The sequence below is a fragment of the Mobula birostris genome, chromosome 5, assembly GCF_030028105.1.
Source record: "Mobula birostris isolate sMobBir1 chromosome 5, sMobBir1.hap1, whole genome shotgun sequence".
Taxonomy (NCBI): Eukaryota; Metazoa; Chordata; class Chondrichthyes; order Myliobatiformes; family Myliobatidae; genus Mobula; species Mobula birostris.
In genome coordinates this window covers 129,120,588-129,138,958 of record NC_092374.1, presented here as the reverse complement: position 1 = coordinate 129,138,958, position 18,371 = coordinate 129,120,588, and positions in this window count along the sequence as shown.

Below are 18,371 nucleotides of genomic sequence, written 5' to 3'. Positions count from 1 at the left end.
GCCTTGAGTCCACAGCATTCTTAAATGGTCCACGTTGGTATCAATGATATGCAGAAGATGGGAGATGAGATTCTGCAAAATGTGTTCAGGGAGTTAGGTGCTAAGTTAAAGGACAGGAACTCTAGTGTTATGATCTCAGGATTGCTACCCATGCCACATATTAGTAAAGTCATAAATAAGAAGATCATACAGTCTATCAAGTGGCTAAGGAGTTGCTGTAGGAGGTAGGGTTTCAGATTTTTGGATCATTGAACTCTCTTCTAGGGAAAGTGGAACCTATACAGAAGGTATGGTTTGCACCTGAACTGGAGGGGGACTAATATACTAGTGGGAAGGCTTGCTAGTGCTTCATGGGGTGGGGGAGTAGGTTTAAACAAGAGTTGCAGGGTGATGGGAACCAGAGCGCCAGAACAGATAGTGGAGTGGTTTTTGAGAAAGATGCTGTTAAGCCTACATACAAAGTCAGGAATCAAAAGGTGGGACTAATGTTCTGAGCTGTGTATATTTCAATGCAATGAGTATTGTAGGAAAGGCAGATGAGCTCAGGGCATGGGTCTGAGGGTTTCTGTTGGTCAGAGTTGACCATGAATATTGTGTCCTAGCTGTCTAATTATTCAAGCCTGGGCAGTACGATATAGAGAGCAAGGTGATGCACATGTAGCAAGCTCTCCCTCTCTATGCATCTGGTGAACCCAAAGGAATGGCAGAGGCTGATACAGTTTGGTACCAGCAGCATCGCAGGAGTTGCCAGTCAGCATTGAACTCAATGTAGGAATGTCTTAGTGGTTCCAGCTCTGGATTTTTCCCTCGGGTTTACTCCCGAGGTCTTCCCCATGTGTGGGGATAGCAGCAAGGCAGCGAAGATTTGAGATCAGAGTTTTCCTTCTCCTAGGTGAGCTGCCAACCACGGCTGACGAACCTCATCTGCCTCAGGGCATAGATGAGGTAGCAAACTGGATTAGACATTCGCTTCGCGGGAGAAGCCAGAGAGTGGTATAAGATGGTTACCTCTCTGACTGGAGACTTGTGACTTCTGATGTGCCACAGGGATTGATCCTGCATCCATTGTTGTTTGTTAGCTATATCAACAATCTGGATGATAATGTGGTAAACTGGATTAGCAAATTTGCATGTGACACCAAGATTGCAGGTGCAGTGGACAGTGAGGAAGACTATCATGGCTTGCAGAGGGATCTGGACCAGCTGGAAAAATGAGCTGAAAAATGGCAGATGGAATTTAATGTACACAAATGTGAGGTGTTGCACTTTGGGAGGACCTAACATGGTAGGTCTTATCCGGTGAGTGGTAGAACACTGTGGTGTGTGGTAGGACAGAGGGATCTGGGAATACAGATTCATAATTCCTTGAAAGTGGCATTGTAGGTAGACAGGGTCATAAAGAAAGCTTTTGGCACATTGGCTTTCATAAATCAATGTGTTGAATACAGGAGTTGGGATGTTATGTTGAAATTGTAAAGACATTAGTGGGGTCTAATTTAGAGTAGCGTGTGCAGTTTTGGTCATAGGAAAGATGTAAATAAGATTGAAAGAGTGCAGAGAGAATTTACATGGATTTTGTCAGGACTTGAGGACCTGAGTTATAGGGAAAGGTTGAATGGGTTAGATCTTGATTCCCTAGAATGTAGCAGATAAAGGTATACAAAATAATGAGGGGTATTGTTATCGTAAATGCAAGCAGGCTTTTTCCACTGGGGTTTGGTGAGACTACAACTAGATGTCATGAGTCAAGGGTGAAAGGTGAAATGTTTAAGGGGACCATAAAGGGGAACTTCTTTATCCAGAGGGTGGCGAGAGTGTGGAATGAGCTGTCAATGTAAGTAGCGGATGTGGGTTTGCTATCAATATTTAAGAGAAACTTAATGGGTACTTGGGTTGGGTAGATATGATGGCTGTGCTCTGGATCTAGGCAGGTTAATGGTACAGCATGGACTAGATGGACTGAAGTTCCTGCTTCTCTGCTGTACTTTTCTATGACTTTTAAGAGTTTTATAAAGCTGCTAGATTAAGGTATAGCTTAAGCACAGTTTTATGAAAATATTGACTAACTGAAATTTTATAAACTAATCTACCTCTCATTGAAGATAGACGTAAAAGCACAGAGGAACATCTGGAAAAATGTCTGAATTGCTCATTCGCTGCCGTCGTTACTGCGCGGTCGGGAATCTTTCGGAGGGTAGGCCTCAAAATCCCTGGCTTTGCCTGCTGTTGGCAACCGAGAAGGAGGTCGAATCGTTCGGATAGTGATGACGCTCAGAACTCGGTGTCGGAGAGCTGATCAGAGCTCGAAGTTTTCGGATGACTCAGAGTCGGACCGTGGTCGGGTATGGCAGGGAGAGTTTTTCTTCCTTCTCTCAGTCTGCGTGAGATGTGGGACATTTGAGTGACTTTGAACTTTTATTGTGCTCATGGACTTCATCAAGTTATGGTATTGCTGCACTGTTGTAACTATATGTTATAATTATGTGGCTTTGTCAGTTTTTTTCAGTCTTGATCTGTCCTGTGTTTTGTGATATCACACCGGAGGGAATATGGTATCATTTCTCAATGCATGCATTATTAAATGACAATAAAAGAGGACTGCGTGTCTTCATAATCTAATCTAATTCATGAAGTCTTTTTCACAAAAGGAAGAACGTAGTTTAATCACGTGTAATTTGGGAAAGTCTACGCTAATCTGGTTCTGATGTCTAACCTAGCCTTGGTGTTAAAAGGCTAAGTTTACAAAGTGCTCTATGGTAAACCTTAATAGCGAGCTGACATTCTTCATAGGAAGGGAGTTAATAGGTTAATACTTAAAAAGCCATGCACCAATGGACAGTGTAAGTCAAGCTGTGTGTTAGGTCTTGACTCATTATTTTATTACAGAGATGTGAGGGAAACAAAAAGACAGAAATGACATCTTCATGGAGCAATGCCTCAAAAAAGTGACAACCATCATTAAAGACCCCCTCACCCAGGGCATGCCCTCTTCTCATTGCTACCAATGAGGTACAGAAGCCTAAAGGTACACACTTAACAATTCAGGAACAGCTTCTTCCCCTCTGCCATCCGATTTCTGAATGGACATTTAACCCATGAACACTACCTTATTAATTTTTATTTCTATTTTTGCACTACTTATTTAATTTAACCATTTTCTATATATATTTACACACACACACACACACAAATACAGTATTTCATGTTTGTTTTTCTATTATTATGTATTGCATTGTACCGCTGCAGCAAAGACAACAAATTTCACAACATATGCCGGTAATATTAAACCTGATTCTGATTCTGATAGAACAGAAAAAAATAGTCCTGTGTTGAAATTTGCCTTTACAGTTCTTCTTACTCAGAGCTGCATTCTGCTCTGTGCAGTAATACCACCATCATTTCTCTATTAAAATTGGTCATTTGAGGTAGAAGAGAGTTGATTTACAGAATGGCACTAATTTAAGTCACATATTATGTAATTATAGTTGTAATGTAAAGCTGGGCTACTTGACCTGAACCCACAGGGATCCAATTTATGTGCCAGGCTTGGGTCAGGACATTCTGATTGAACATTTGGATTTGGCTCAGTTCAGAGAGCACAGTGCTGGCCTGGCTCAGTACTTTATCAAGGTTGAAAGGATTTGCTTAATATTACTAGCACATGTTTAATGTTATGTTTATGGTAATGATCATATTGAAAGAGCACTAATGATCAATGAGACTTCAAAATCCTTTTTAAGCAAATGCAGTGTCAAGTTCCACATTGTATTCTGCTTTTAACAATCACGGTAATGACACTTTTGTTTTCTCAGATGACACAGCACTCGGTTAATCAAATTTCCGTCACATATTTCTAAAGCAGTGGCATAGAGCAGGTGCATTTCAGATGATGCATAAAGAAACCCACGCTAATGGAAATTCAAGGTCAGAGATTAACCGAGTTCGTGGCGATAGTCATTAAAGACGCACTTTATAACTTGAAACAAAAGCTCCCCATTCCTTTCTACAAAATATTTATAAGAGAAAGCTGTTTCAGACATTGTTAAAAAAATCCTCAATTTTGCTTTCAGTTGTAATTCACACTCCATATGTCAGGTTAACATTAATAATTTATGGGGTATTTTACAATATTGTCATTTTAAAATGTGCACCTGCATCCTACTCTACAATGTGCACTTATTTAACCTTATAGAAAGCCCCAAGGTCCTTTGCAAGAGTAATTATCAAGCAGAATTTGCCATCAGACATTTATGGTGATATTTGGAGACGTGACTGAAGCTGGGTCAAAGAGGAATATTTAAGTTGTGACTTAAGGGTGAAGAGGGATTGAGAGTAGGGATACAGATTGATTCGAGGTGTTTGTTCATTAACTTGGTTCTGATCGTTTCTACACCATATTTTTCAATGGTCTCTTATAAATTAATCTCCTTTTTGAAATCTGTTTTCTTTCAATATTCAGGAACAGCTTCTTTTTCGGTGCGGTCAGATTTCTGAATGGACAATGAACCCATGAACACTACCACACTACTTTTTGCACTCTTTTTGCACTACTTACTTAATTATATATATATAATATATATGATTTAGAAGGTTTAAAATATTGTTAGGCATTGCAATATACAGCTGCTGTAAAACAACAAATTTCATGACTATGTAAAATATATTTGTTTCATGGCTGTTTGTGGGGAAGACAAATTTCCGGTTTGTATACTGCATACATACGTCAATCATAAAAGTACTTTGAATCTTCGATATCAAACCTAATTCTGGTTCTGATTCTGATATTTATGTTTTCTATCTATGTCCATTTCATTCTGTTTGTGTTTCTGTTCCTGTTTCCTAGATTGTTTCTTTCTTTTCGTATTTGCACGGTTTGTTGTCTTTTGCACACTGATTGAATGCACAAGTAGGTGCAGTTTTTCATTGATTCTATTATGATTATTATTCTATTATGGATCTATTGAGTTTGCCCACAAGAAAATGAATCTGAGTGTTGTACATGGTGACATGGATGTACATTGATAGTAAATTAACTTTGAACTTTGAACTATGCTAGGGAGTATGCCAATTTGCTGCATTTGGCTGTAGTTATTTCTTTTATACTTTTCATCCCTCTGACATCTTACAGCTCCAGCTACCCAATTTCCATCCTGACCTTTGGTGCTATTAATGTGAACGTCCTCTGTGATCAGGGGGGTTTTCCCCAGGTTCTCAGGTTTTCTGCCTCATCCCAAAGATGCAATGGTTCGTAGGTTAATTGGCTAATACAGTTACCCCTTATGTGTAGGTAGCCTACAAGGGGAATAATGGTCATGTGAGAGAGGTTACGGGTAAAGAAATGGAGCAATTTGAATGATGACATTGCTCGAAGAGCTGCCATAGACTTAGCGTGCTGAGTAGTCTCTCATGTTCTGAGGAATTGTGGGAAATATGAAATGAGCTACAATAAAACAAACGTTTGGAAACGGAAAAAGGGGCTGTTAAATTTGACAGGCCTGCTCCTTATTGACAGATTTCCATTCCATCGACTCATCTTATTACAGCAAATGCTAACAATAGTTCATTGCCTGTCATAGACATATTTGTAGAGGAGATGGCATGCACTCTGCGGTGGTGTTTAAAAGGAGAGCAGGTGTACTTTGGAAAAGTGCCCCTCATCCATTTCTTTCAGGCTGTATATTTTATACGTGAGAACATTAGCATCTACTTTTTAGTAATAAAAGTTATTTTCCCTCAGCATTTTTGATTTATTTTTAAGATATTTATCTCTTCCCAGTAAGACAATTCTAGCTAACAATCTGCAGAATGAATAGTTTATAGATACACCTGTCAGAAAAGCCTGTATTTTCATTCCCTTCCCTGTGAAAGTGGCATGATACAGAGTTTAAACGCAAACAACAGGAATTCTGCAGATGCTGGAAATTCAAGCAACACACATCAAAGTTGCTGGTGAATGCAGCAGGCCAGGCAACATCTCTAAGAAGAGGTGCAGTCGACGTTACAGGCCGAGACACTTCGTCAGGACTAACTGAAGGAAGAGTGAGTAAGGGATTTGAAAGTTGGAGGGGGAGAGGGAGATCCAAAATGATAGGAGAAGACAGGAGGGGGAGGGATGGAGCCAAGAGCTGGACAGGTGATAGGCAAAAGGGGATACGAGAGGATCATGGGACAGGAGGTCCAGGAAGAAAGACGGGGGGGGGGAGACCCAGAGGATGGGCAAGGGGTATATTCAGAGGGACAGAGGGAGAAAAAGGAGAGTGAGAGAAAGAATGTGTGTATAAAAATAAGTAACAGATGGGGTACGAGGGGGAGGTGGGGCATTAGAGATTCCTCTTCCTAGAGATGCTGCCTGGCCTGCTGCGTGATACAGAGTTTAGAGTGAAGGAGATGATAAGTGACCACTGACGACACCAATAACACCAACTCCTCAAACCCACAGCTATATGAGCAAGTGTGCTGTAGTGGAACCATGCAATACAACAGCTGTCCATGAGGTGTATTTCTTCATTATCAGGCATTGAGTCAAATGCTTGCTATTTTGCTCCTTTCTCCACCTCTCCTTTATTTCCCTCAGTTTCAGGGAATTAATTCTGTCTTACCTAACTTCACAACAAGACCATTTTCTCTTCTTGAAGAGGCAAGATGTTTTAATGTACCACAGAGAAAGAACGGTCCTGTGGTATTCGGACCACCTAATGAGAGCTGAGGATGATTGTAACTCTATTTTTCACTGCCAAGTAGCTTGAGTTAATGTCTGTGTTCCAACAGTGACGTGCACCACCAATCTTTTCTGTGATGGGTATTATTAAAACTGGGATTATGTAGAAGTGGGACAAAGAATGGTTCATTTCCTTCCATTATTTGTTTATTGAGATATAGCATGGAACAGGCCTTTCCGGCCCTTTGCCACCCTGCGCAGCCATCTGCTGAGGTAATCCTAGCCTAATCACAAGAAAATTTACAATGATCATTTAACTTACCAACCAGTACATCTTTGGACTGTGGGAGGAAACTGGAGCACCTGGAGGAAACCCATGTAGTCACAGGGAGAATGTACAACCTCCATACAGGCAGTGTTGGGAATTGAACCCAGGTCACCAGTACTCTAAAACATTGTGCTAACCACTATGCAACTGTACCACCCACTACTGTAGCTCCATTAATATCTCCAATCTCCAATATCTTCAGACACATTTCTTGTTACCTCTTCCTCTTCCTATCCCTTTCAGGATTCAAAAAGTTTTGTTTGCTCTAGTTCATTAATTCATCTCCCCCAACATCCATTGCTTGTCCTCATGAAATACTATCAACCCAAAACATCAATGTTTCTCCCTCTCTCTTTGATACTACATGTGTTGCTGGGAATCTCCAGCATTTTCTTTTCATTTTCAGACTCTGAGCATCCATGGTGTTTTGCTTCGAGATTATTAATAGTTGTAGCTTTAATATCAACAGGAAATATATTACTGCATTACACACAACTTGGTGCCCTTATTTATACCAAGTTCAAATTTTATTAAGATTTTATTCTCAATAATAGATGCAAACACATTCACATCCATTTTTTTTCCAGGCTGAGCCAGTGTAATAAATCTGCTTAAGTAGATTTGCAAAAAAACCTTGGAGAAGTGAAATAATTTGATCTGTATATTAGAATCCAGAAAAATTACCTTTCTCTATGTACATAACAAATAGAATTTGGAGCAAGCCAATTAGTTTCTTAAGCCAGCTTTCCCATTCAATATGTTCAAGGCTGATTTGATTTTGGTCTCAGATCCACTTTCCTGCCTAATTCACATAACACAGAACATACAATATTACAGCACAGTATAGGCCCTTCGGCCCGCAATATTGTGCTGACCATTTAACCTACTCCAAGTACAATCAAACCCTTCCCTCCTACATAACCACCCAGTTTTCTATCATCCATATGCCAATCTGAGAGTTTAAAAAAAAATATCCCTTATGTATCTGCATCTACCATGGCAGGACTTTCCATACACCTGTTATTCTCTTAGCAAAAAACTTACCTCTGACATCCTCCCTTATACTTTCCTCCAATCACCTTAAAATTATGCAAACATGAGGAAATCTGCAGATGCTGGAAATTCAAGCAACACACATCAAAGTTGCTGGTGAACGCAGCAGGCCAGGCAGCATCTCTAGGAAGAGGTATAGTCTAGCTCTCGGCCCGAAACATCGACTGTACCTCTTCCTAGAGATGCTGCCTGGCCTGCTGCGTTCACCAGCAACTTTGATGTGTGTTACCTTAAAATTATGCCCCCTTGTAGTAGCCATTTCCGCCTTGGAAAATGTCTCTGGCTGCCCCCTTGATCTATGCCCCTTATCATCTTGTATGTCTCTATCAAGTCTCCTCTCAACCTCCTTTGGTCCCAAAAGAATAGCCCTAGTTTGCTCAACCTAACTAAAGACATGGACTTTAGTTCAGGCAGCATCCTGGTAAATCTTTGCACCATCTCCAAAGCTTCCACATCCTTCCTATAATCAGGCAGCCAGAACTGAACACAATATTTCTTGATAACCCTTGCTTCCATAAGAGCACAAAATTCCACCAGTCCCCTCTTGAGCACATTTACTAACTCAGCCTTCAGGAAAGAGCCATGGGCTTATGAAGGAAGAAACGTCACCCTTATCTCCACCTTATACAGGTGAACTCTTATTCTGAAACTATGTGTCCTCCTGATTCTTAATTTCCCCTTGAGGGTAAACATTTGGAGGACTCAGCAGAATAAGATAAAGCTGGCATTTCAGGTTGAATACCTTTTGCCAGCCTTGGGAGAGCCGGTGCACAGAGGGTGGGAGAGAGATGGATAGACATGCAAAGTGAAAAGGTGAGGCCAGTGTTGATCCATTAAGTTAAGGGCTGCTGGGGGTATAAGATTAAGTGAGGTCGATGGGCTAACGGAGGGCGTAGAGATGGACAACTTGAACAAATGAACATAACAGCTATGAAATGTGAGTGTCAGCGACTAGTGGTGTTCCACAGGGATTGGTCTTGGAACTGCTTCTTTTTATGCTGTATATCAATGATTTAAATGATGGAATAGATGGCTTTGTTTCCAAGTCTGCCGATATTAGAAGATTGGTAGAGGGACAAGTAGTGTTAAGGAAGGAGGAAGGTTGCAGAGGACTTGGACAGATTCTGAGGATGGGCAAAAAAGTGGCAAATGGAATACAATGTTGGAAAATGCATGGTCATGCACTTTGGCAGTAGAAACAAATGTGCAGACTATTTTCTAAATAGGGAGAAAAATCCAAAAATCTGAGATCCAAAGGGACTTGGGAGTCCTTGTGCAGAACATTCTAAAGGTTAAGTTGCAGATTGAGTCAGTGGTGAGGAAGGCAAATGCAATGTTAGCATTCATTTCAAGAGGTTTAGAATACAAGAGCAGGGATGTGATGCTGAGCCTTTATAAGGCACTGGTGAGGTCTCATCTTAAGTATTGTGAACAGTTTTGGGCCCCTTATCTAAGAAAAATGTGCTGGCATTGGAGACGGTCCAGAGGTTCACAAGAATGATTCTGGGAATGAAAGGGTTATCATACGAGGAACGTTTGATGGTTCTGGGTCTGTTATGGAATTTAGGACAAGGGGGGATCTCATTGAAGCCTTCTGAATGTTGAAAGGCCACGAAAGAGTAGATGTGGAAAGGATATTTCCCATTGTGGGGGAGTCTAGGATAAGAGGGCACAGTCTCAGGGTACAGGGACATCCCTTTAAAACAGAGATGCAGTGAAATTTCTTTAGCCAGAGAGTGGTGAATTTGTGAAACTTGTTACCACAGGCTGCTGTGGAGGCCAGGTCATTGGGTGTATTTAAGGCAGAGCTTGATAGGTTTTTGATTGGCCATGGTGTTAAAAGTTACAGAGAGAAGGCTGGGGAGTGGGGTTGAGGAAGGGAAAAAAGATCAGCCATGATTGAAAGTCAGAACAGACCCGATGGGACAAGTGGCCTAATTCTACTCCTATGTGTTATGGTCTTATAGATGTCTTTGTTCTTGCCATGTGGTTGGAGATACGAAGGCTGCCATTTTGTGAAGATGCTCTATAAACTCCAATTTTAAATTGTTTGATGAACTGATTCTTGCTCTGAAATAATTTAATCAGAGAAAATTAATGAGGAAGCAAGGAGTTTCTCCCATTGATTTGCTAAAGCTGAGATCATCCTCAGATAAGCTGTTTACTTTGTACAATGGCAGGTTTGCAGAAGTAATCTCATTAACTCAGCTCAGACTACATCCACACTATGCCAGATAATTTTGAAAACGAAACTTTTTCTCTTTGTTTTGACCTTCCGTCCACACTGAAATGGCATTTTCAGCCCCCGAAAACGGAGATTTTCAGAAACAGTCTCCAGAGTGAATAAATCTGAAAACGCCTAACATCCGTTGCAGTGTGTACGGGGTAACCAGAGCTTTTTAAAACCGCTGTCATGACGTGCTGGAACAAATGGCGGCAGCCCGGCATTTCATTGTTTTCTTCTTATTATTATTGTTACTGCTTTATTGTTGCCAAACAATTGATACTAGAGCGTGCAATCATCACAGCGATATTTGATTCTGCGCTTCGCAGAACCTAACAATTTCAGAACAGACGGCAACGAGACTGAAGCCAGAAGAATTAGAAATGTACTCACCAAATACTTTGACCCATAGTTTACTGAATAAATAAGTATACTCACTTTGCCCTGTTTTCTGTCCTTGCTTGTATGAAGGTGCTTTACCTATTTATGCAAGTACTTCTCTGACAATAGATGTTTAACAGTCTAATGTAACATTGTATGGAAATACAAGATAACACTGATGCAGACATGTTTTATACATTTAACAAGGTTCTTTATTAATGCAATAGAGTGAGTCAGTTTTTCAATGTTCATCGTCAGCTGGGTCATACTGTCCGTGAACTCCATGTCGGTTGGCTCCATACGCTCCGGTATTTGTTTTTTTTTTAGTTTTAAGTCCTCCTGCGCGAGAGCCAAGAGCTATTCCTTTTAAGTTTTCCTACTCTGTAACTGGACAAACGTGCACTGAAAGTATACCGTCTCCTCTTCGCTTGTTTTCTGTGTGTCCTGCGCATGCCCAGTAGAGGAGATTCGCCCAAGTATCCGTGTTAGTGTGGACAGAGATATTTTGAAAAACACTTAGTGTGTACACCTGTCGTTTTTACTTGAAACCGGCGTTTTCAAAATTTTCCGGCGTAGTGTGGACGTAGCCTCAGTGTCTGGGTGACCTGGTTTGACTGGTTTGAACTAGAATTGAATAGAACAAAGGAAGTCACCAAACACATGGAGTTGCGTAGCCCTTGGGCTACATCCAATGGGACCTGACACAGGTCAGTCAGATGACCTTGAGCCAACAAGATTGAAGTGCAACAGTTGAAGTGGTCTGAATTCATGTTTGAAGTGTTGGCCTGGGGTCAGCATAATTATGTTGTTGTTTGTATAGAAACAATAAAGTGTGAGTTTAAATTAATTAAGAGTTCTGTAGTGATTTTCCTAACCTAGTTCCATTGATGATTGGTTAACATATCTATAAACACTATTCTTATGTTAACACTATTTCATGTAGGCGTCCTGGTTGCTGCACCCACACGTGTACCTCCTCCCTCGCCTCCATTCAGGGCCCCAGGCAATCCTTCCAGGTAAGGCAGCACTTTACCTGCTATTTTGCTGGGTTTGTCTATTGTGTCCGTGGCTGACAAAGGAAGTTAAGGACTGCATAAGAGTCAAGGAAAGGGCATATAAGGTAGCAAAAGTGAGTGGGAAGTTGGATGATTGAGAAGCTTTTAGAATCCAACAAAAGACACTAGAAATTTACAAGGAATATTGATGAAGGCAAGGCTGTTGATGTTGCCTACATGGATGTTAGCAAGGCCTTTGACAAGTTCTCACATGGGAAGGAAGGTTCCGTCACTTGGCATTCAAAATGTGGTAGTAAATTGGATTAGACTTTGACTTTTTGGGAGAAGCCAGAGGTGGTTGTAGATGGTTTCCACTCTGACTGGAGGCCTGTGACCAGTGGAGTACTGCAGATATTGGTGCTGGGTCCATTGTTGTTTGTCATCTATATTAACGATCTGGGTGATAATGTGGTAATATTGACACCAAATAGGTGCCTGGAATATGCTACCAGGAGTAATAGTGGGGGGGAAATATGATGGAGTTTATAGTTCAAATTTCAAATTTATTGCTGAAGTGTGTGTACCATACGCAACTTTGAGACTCATCTTCTTACAGGCAACCACAAAATAAAGCAACACAATAAAATCCACAAAAAAAAACACACACACAACAAAGCCTACCAAAATTTCAATGTGCAAGTGAGGACAAATCGCGCAAGTGGTTCAAAGAAGTAAACACATAATAACTAGACCATGAGCGGCAGAGTCCCTGAAAGGGAGTCCACAGGTGAGACAAGAGCAGCCATTCCAGGAGCTCCATGGCTGTACGGCAGTAACTGTTCCTGAGCCTGGCAGTGTGGGACCCAATACTTTTTCAAAAAGTATCTGGATGAGCAAATTAAATCACCAACACATGCAGGTCATTGAGTTAGAGATGCCTACAACATGGAACAGGCTCTTTGACCCATCTGGTCCTTTGCAACCAAGATGCCCATCCAAGCTTGTCCCATTTGCCAGTGTTTGACCTGTAAACTTTTCAACCTTTCCTATCCATGTACCTGTCTTTTAAAAGTTGTTATTATATCTGCCTCAGCCACTTCCTCTGACAGCTCACTTCACCTACATAGAACAGTACAGCACCAAACTTATAACATTATTAATCAGGTGTCCAACTAAACTGATCATTTCTGACTGTACAAAGTCCATATCCCTCTATCTCCTGTACACTTATGTGCTTACCTAAGAGTCACTTGAACACCTCTCGTCAGATTTGCCTCCACCTCCATCCCAGGTAGTGCATTCTGTGTAAAAGACTTGCCCTTCACACCTCCTTTGAACTTACTCCTCTCACCAAACTCTGGTATGAGGCATTTCAATCCTGGGGAAAAATACCAGTTGTCGACTCCATAGTCGCCTCTTGTAATCTGATATGCCTCTATTAGATCACCCCTGAGCATTAACCCATTGTGTAAAAAAAGATGAGCCTCAAGCTCCTGTTAAATCTTTCCCCACTCACCTTTAACCTATGCCCTTATGGGATAAAGTTTCTGTGTCCCTGAAGTACCTTTATATGATCAGTTCTTAATTTTCTGTGCTCCGAGTAATAAAGACATAGTCTCTCTAGCCTCTCCCTATGACAGTCCCTCAAGTCCTGGGGGCGTCCTTGTAAATACTTTCTCGATACTTTCCAGTTTAGTAAAATCTTTCCTGTAACAGGGTGACCAAAACTGAAAACAATTCTTTAAGTTCAGCCTCATCAGTGTCTTTTACACCCACACATATCATCCAGATTTTAGTCACTGATGAAGGCCTGCATGTCAAAAGCCTTCTTCACCACCCTGCCCACCTGTGACTGCAGGTACCTCAAATGCTCGGACTATGCGTAGATGAACTTAAATGGTATAGGGCAGGGGTTCCCAACCTTTTTTATGCCATTGACCAATACAATTAAGCAAGGGGTCCGTGAACCGCAGACTGGGAGCCCCTGGTATAGGTGGACTCTGATGGTTAACATGAACATGGGTTTGGTTGGTTAGGACCTGTTCCTGTACTGTGTATTGTTGCACTACTTGAATACAGTGTGTGTTGTGTGAAACATTGTCCTTCATTTGATAAAATATTCTTTGTTTCAACTACAAAATTACTCTTCTAATCTCTGCAATATAAGATGCTGATTACAATATTATTCAATCTTCTATTGAGCAAGATACCTATCCAGTCTTGGGTGAATTATAACATCGTATGCTGATTGAGTAACATACAGTATTTAAAATGGCTCAATTGGCCCAATATAGTGACAGTGCAGATAAGACAATTTGGAAAAAATCCCAAGGGCTACCCATTTGAAACTGGGACTGATATTAGAGGTCATATTTTAAAGCCAATACATATTTTACTTTCTATTTAGATTCCTATCAAGTATCATTATATGAACATTGGTCTGTAATTCAAAATTCAATGAATACCTCTGTGTTTAAAGGCATAATTGGATTGAAAACATCATTAAGGGCATTTGCTCTCCTGCAGACTCAATATAATCATGTAATGGATTTCAAAGTATCCACTCTTGAAATTTATCTTTTATTATCTAAGTAGACCTATGGAGTATTGTTCTTTTTCATCATTTAAACTTCCATTTTCTCTCATAATCTACAACTAGTTTTATTTATTTTTCTGTAGTGATGTTTATGCATATTTTTCTCAATAATGATAAGCATTTGATACCATCTTTCCCACAATCCTGATTGAGGAGTTGCAGAACCTAGGCCTCTGTACCTCCCTCTGTAATTGGATCCTCAACTTCCTAACCGGAAGACCACAACCTTTATGGATTAGTGATAACATATCCTCCTTGCTGGCGATCAACACTAGTGCACCTAAGGGGTGTGTGCTTAACCCACTGCTTTACTTTCTCTATACCCATGACTGTGTGGCTAGGCATAGCTCAAATGCAATCTATAAATTTCCTGAAGATACAACATTGCTGGTAGAATCTCAGATGGAGCTGAGAGGGTGTACAGGAGAGAGATATGCCAACTAGTGGAGTGGTGTCGCAGCAACAACCTGGCACTCAATGTCAGTAAGACAAAAGAGCTGACTGTGGACTTCATGAAGGGTAAGACGAAGGAACACATACCAATCCTCATAGAGGGATCAGAAGTAGAGAAAGTGAAAAGTTTCAAGATCCTGGGTGTCAAGATCTCTGAAGACCTAACCTGGTCCCAACATATCAATGCAGTTTTAAAGAAGGCAAGACAGCGACTACACTTCAGTAGGAGTTTGAAGAGATTTGGCATGTCAACAAACACACTCAGGAACATATATAGGTGTACCATGGAGAGCATTCTGACAGGCTGCAACACTATCTGGTATGGAGGAGCTACTGCACAAGACTGGAAGAAGCTGCAGAGGTTTGGAAATTTAGTTAGCTCCATCTTGGGTACTAGCCTACAAAGTACCCAGGACATCTTCAAGGAGCGGTGTCTCAGAAAGGCAGTGTCTATTATTAAGGACGTCCAGCACCCACCGCATGCCCTTTTCTCACTGTTACCATCAGGTAGGAGGTACAGAAGCCTGAAGGCACACTCTCAGCGATTCAGGAACAGTTTCTTCCCTTCTGCCATCTGATTTCTAAATGGATATTGAACTCTTGAGCACTACCTCACTTTTTTTAGTATATATTATTTCTGTTTAGTGCATAATTTTAATCTATTCAATATTTGTTTACTGTAATTGATTTACTTATTTATTTATTTATTTTTTTTTCTTTTATATTATGTATTGCATTGAATTGCTGCTGCTAAGTTAACAAATTTCATAACACATGCCGGTGATAATAAACTTGATTCTGATACTCTTCAGATTAACTTGATTTTTTTGGAATCTATTTTAGCCCAGAAGAGCAAAACAGATAATCTGCAGCATCAACAGAAAATAACAGTTTGAAAAGTAAACTATTTTTTCTTATTTTCTTGAAAGTGGCATTGTAAATAGACTGGATGATGAAAAAGGTTTTTGGCAAATGGTCAGTGTTAGTCAGAACACTGAGAAGAGAAACTGGGATTTTACAACACAGATGGTGCCAGAGGCTTAGGTCTTGGGCAAAGTTTAATCAATGTAGTTTGAGGATTGGACTCTGCAGTTCATGTTATGATGTGTTCCTGGTTTCTGGTTACTCCATTTTTGTTGCTATTTTGTGCGATTTTGATTGGGGGTAGAATAGCTCTGTAGCCTGCAGTCAACGAATGACACAGTGCTAAATTGAACATTCCTGGACTGTTTCAAGCACTCTGAGGTTTGATGTTTTATATTCTGTGTGTTTTTTCCTCATTTTTTGATTATTGCATGATTTGTTTTTTTTTGCATGTTGGGTGCTTCATATTTTCTGTGAACAGGTCCCATGGCGTTTCTTTGGTTCGAGGCTATCGGTGGGAAGACAGATTTCAGGGTTGGATACTAATACGAGGAAATGAGTTAGTCCTGACGAAGGGTCTCAGCCTGAAACACGCCTGTACCTCTTCCTAGAGATGCTGCCTGGCCTGCTGCATTCACTAGCAACTTTTATGTGTGTTGCTTGTATGCTAATACATACTTTGATGATAAATGTACTTTGAGTCCTGGAATCTTTGATGGTGTTCAGTTTTGGCCACCTTGCTATAAGAAAGAAGCTATTAGGCAGGAAAGTATGCAGGTGGATTTATAGAGAGAGGTTGAGCAAGTTGAGACTTCATTCATTGGAGCAGAGAAGAAGGAGATTTAATCTTATAGAAGTGGTTTGCTCACAGGCTCTTTCAATTAGAGAAAGGCATCACAGAGGTGCATAAAATCATGAGGAGCAGAGATGGAGAGGCTGCATACAGTGTTTTGTCCAGAGTTGGGGTATGAAATATGAGAGGATGAAAATTCAGGATAAGAGAGCAGAAAATTTAAAAGGAACCTGAGAGGCAGTGTTTTCACCTAGAAGGTGGACCATATATAGAATGAGTTGTGACAGGAAGTTTCCCTGACTCTCCATAAACAGTCAAAGAGTAGAAATACCTGGGAAAATGTCTACACAGATTGGCCATAATATTATTCACTTGTGGAGCTGACCCTTAGGGCCGTCAGCTATGCTTCATAATTTGTATGTTCATCACTTCTATGCCATCATCTAAACTGGTTTGGTGGTGCAGGAGAATTAGGAGAATTCTGCTTTACTTTCAGTGTTGGCTTTCTCCAATTGAACAAGTCTGTGAGCAAACCAAACATCTTCTTGGATGCAATGAACAGAGAAGTGCCCAACAGTCTGGGTTATCTAAAGGCAATGGTTTCAGAGGAGGATCACTTCATTGTGCTAGAATTATTTTTGGCTCCTTTCAATGTTTTACTGATGGAAGATGTAGCCTATTCAAAACTGTGCTGTGTAAATTTTTGCAACACAGAAAAAGTCTACGCTGGCCAGGTGTTCCTCGTGGTCCCGATGTGATATCCACATGTCCGACATGGGATTCTCCACATCAGCGATGGTTGGTCTTGGGTGAATTGTCACTGTCTGTGCTCCCATAATCCTTCATTCTTATTCTTTTCCTTATCAGATCAATCTATGATGTTTCAATTTCATTGGCTTGAGGTCATCTGACTAACCTGTTATGGTAATGGATCCAGAGGAGGATCACTTTATTGTGTTGGAATTATTTTTGGCTCCTTTCAATGTTTTTACTGATAGAAGTTGTAGCCTATTCAAAACTATATGCTGAACAAATATTTGCAATCAGAGAAGGTAGATGAATTAGAAATGAGCAACTGAGCACTGTTAGTATTCATGAAAAAATTGAATTTATACCTCTGATGGCTGTGGTAGAAAGTCATTGGGTACATTTAAAGCAGAGGATAATAGGTTCTTTACCACATGTAAGGATGTCAAAGGTTATGAAGAAAAGGTAGGAGAATGGGGTTGAGAATGATAATAAATCAGCCATGACTGAACGCTGGAGCAGACTTGATGATCCAAATAACTTAATTCTGCTCCTATGTGTAACACCTGTGTAGCGCTCATGTAACTGGTCGCCACACGCTTTATGAGAAAAATCAAATTACTACATTATGTGCTAGTAGGCCGTCAGAAGTTCTAGGTATTGGAAGGAGGCAGCGAATAGAAAACACACACTTCCAGAGGGAAGTTTTGTTTTTAAAAAAAGATATACAAAATATTTACATGAATAAGAACAATTCAAAATTGTTCAGGTTCCAAATCTCAGATATCAACAAAAAGCAAATTCCTGTTTAGCTGGAATCTGTGATATTCATAAGAATAACCGGTGTTACTCCAGTTTCTCTAACTAATTAGATCTAGTGTTATTCCCTGTTTAAAGGTTTACAGACTAACCTTTACTTTTTATTAGCCCCTAGTTAAAAATCTAATTGAATTTCTTTTCTTAAGTATTATGGTTAACTTCAGTTTCAGTTCAAGTCAGTATGTCTACAAATTGAAATTCAAATTCAAAAATGATATGTCGGTACTGCTTAACTCCTTTCACAGCAATTCTCCAACATCACAACTTTTAAACAAAGTAAGTCTCATCCAGTAACTTATCAAAGTCTTTGCAAAAATCATCAGTTCTTGCAAAAAATCAAATTCAGATCCTCCAAATGAAAATAAACGTATAAATCCAACTGTATTAAATCCTCTGCCTCATGAAACATTTCGTTCCTGTGCTGGTTCTTCATCTTGGGTGGCTCCCCATCTTGTTTCTT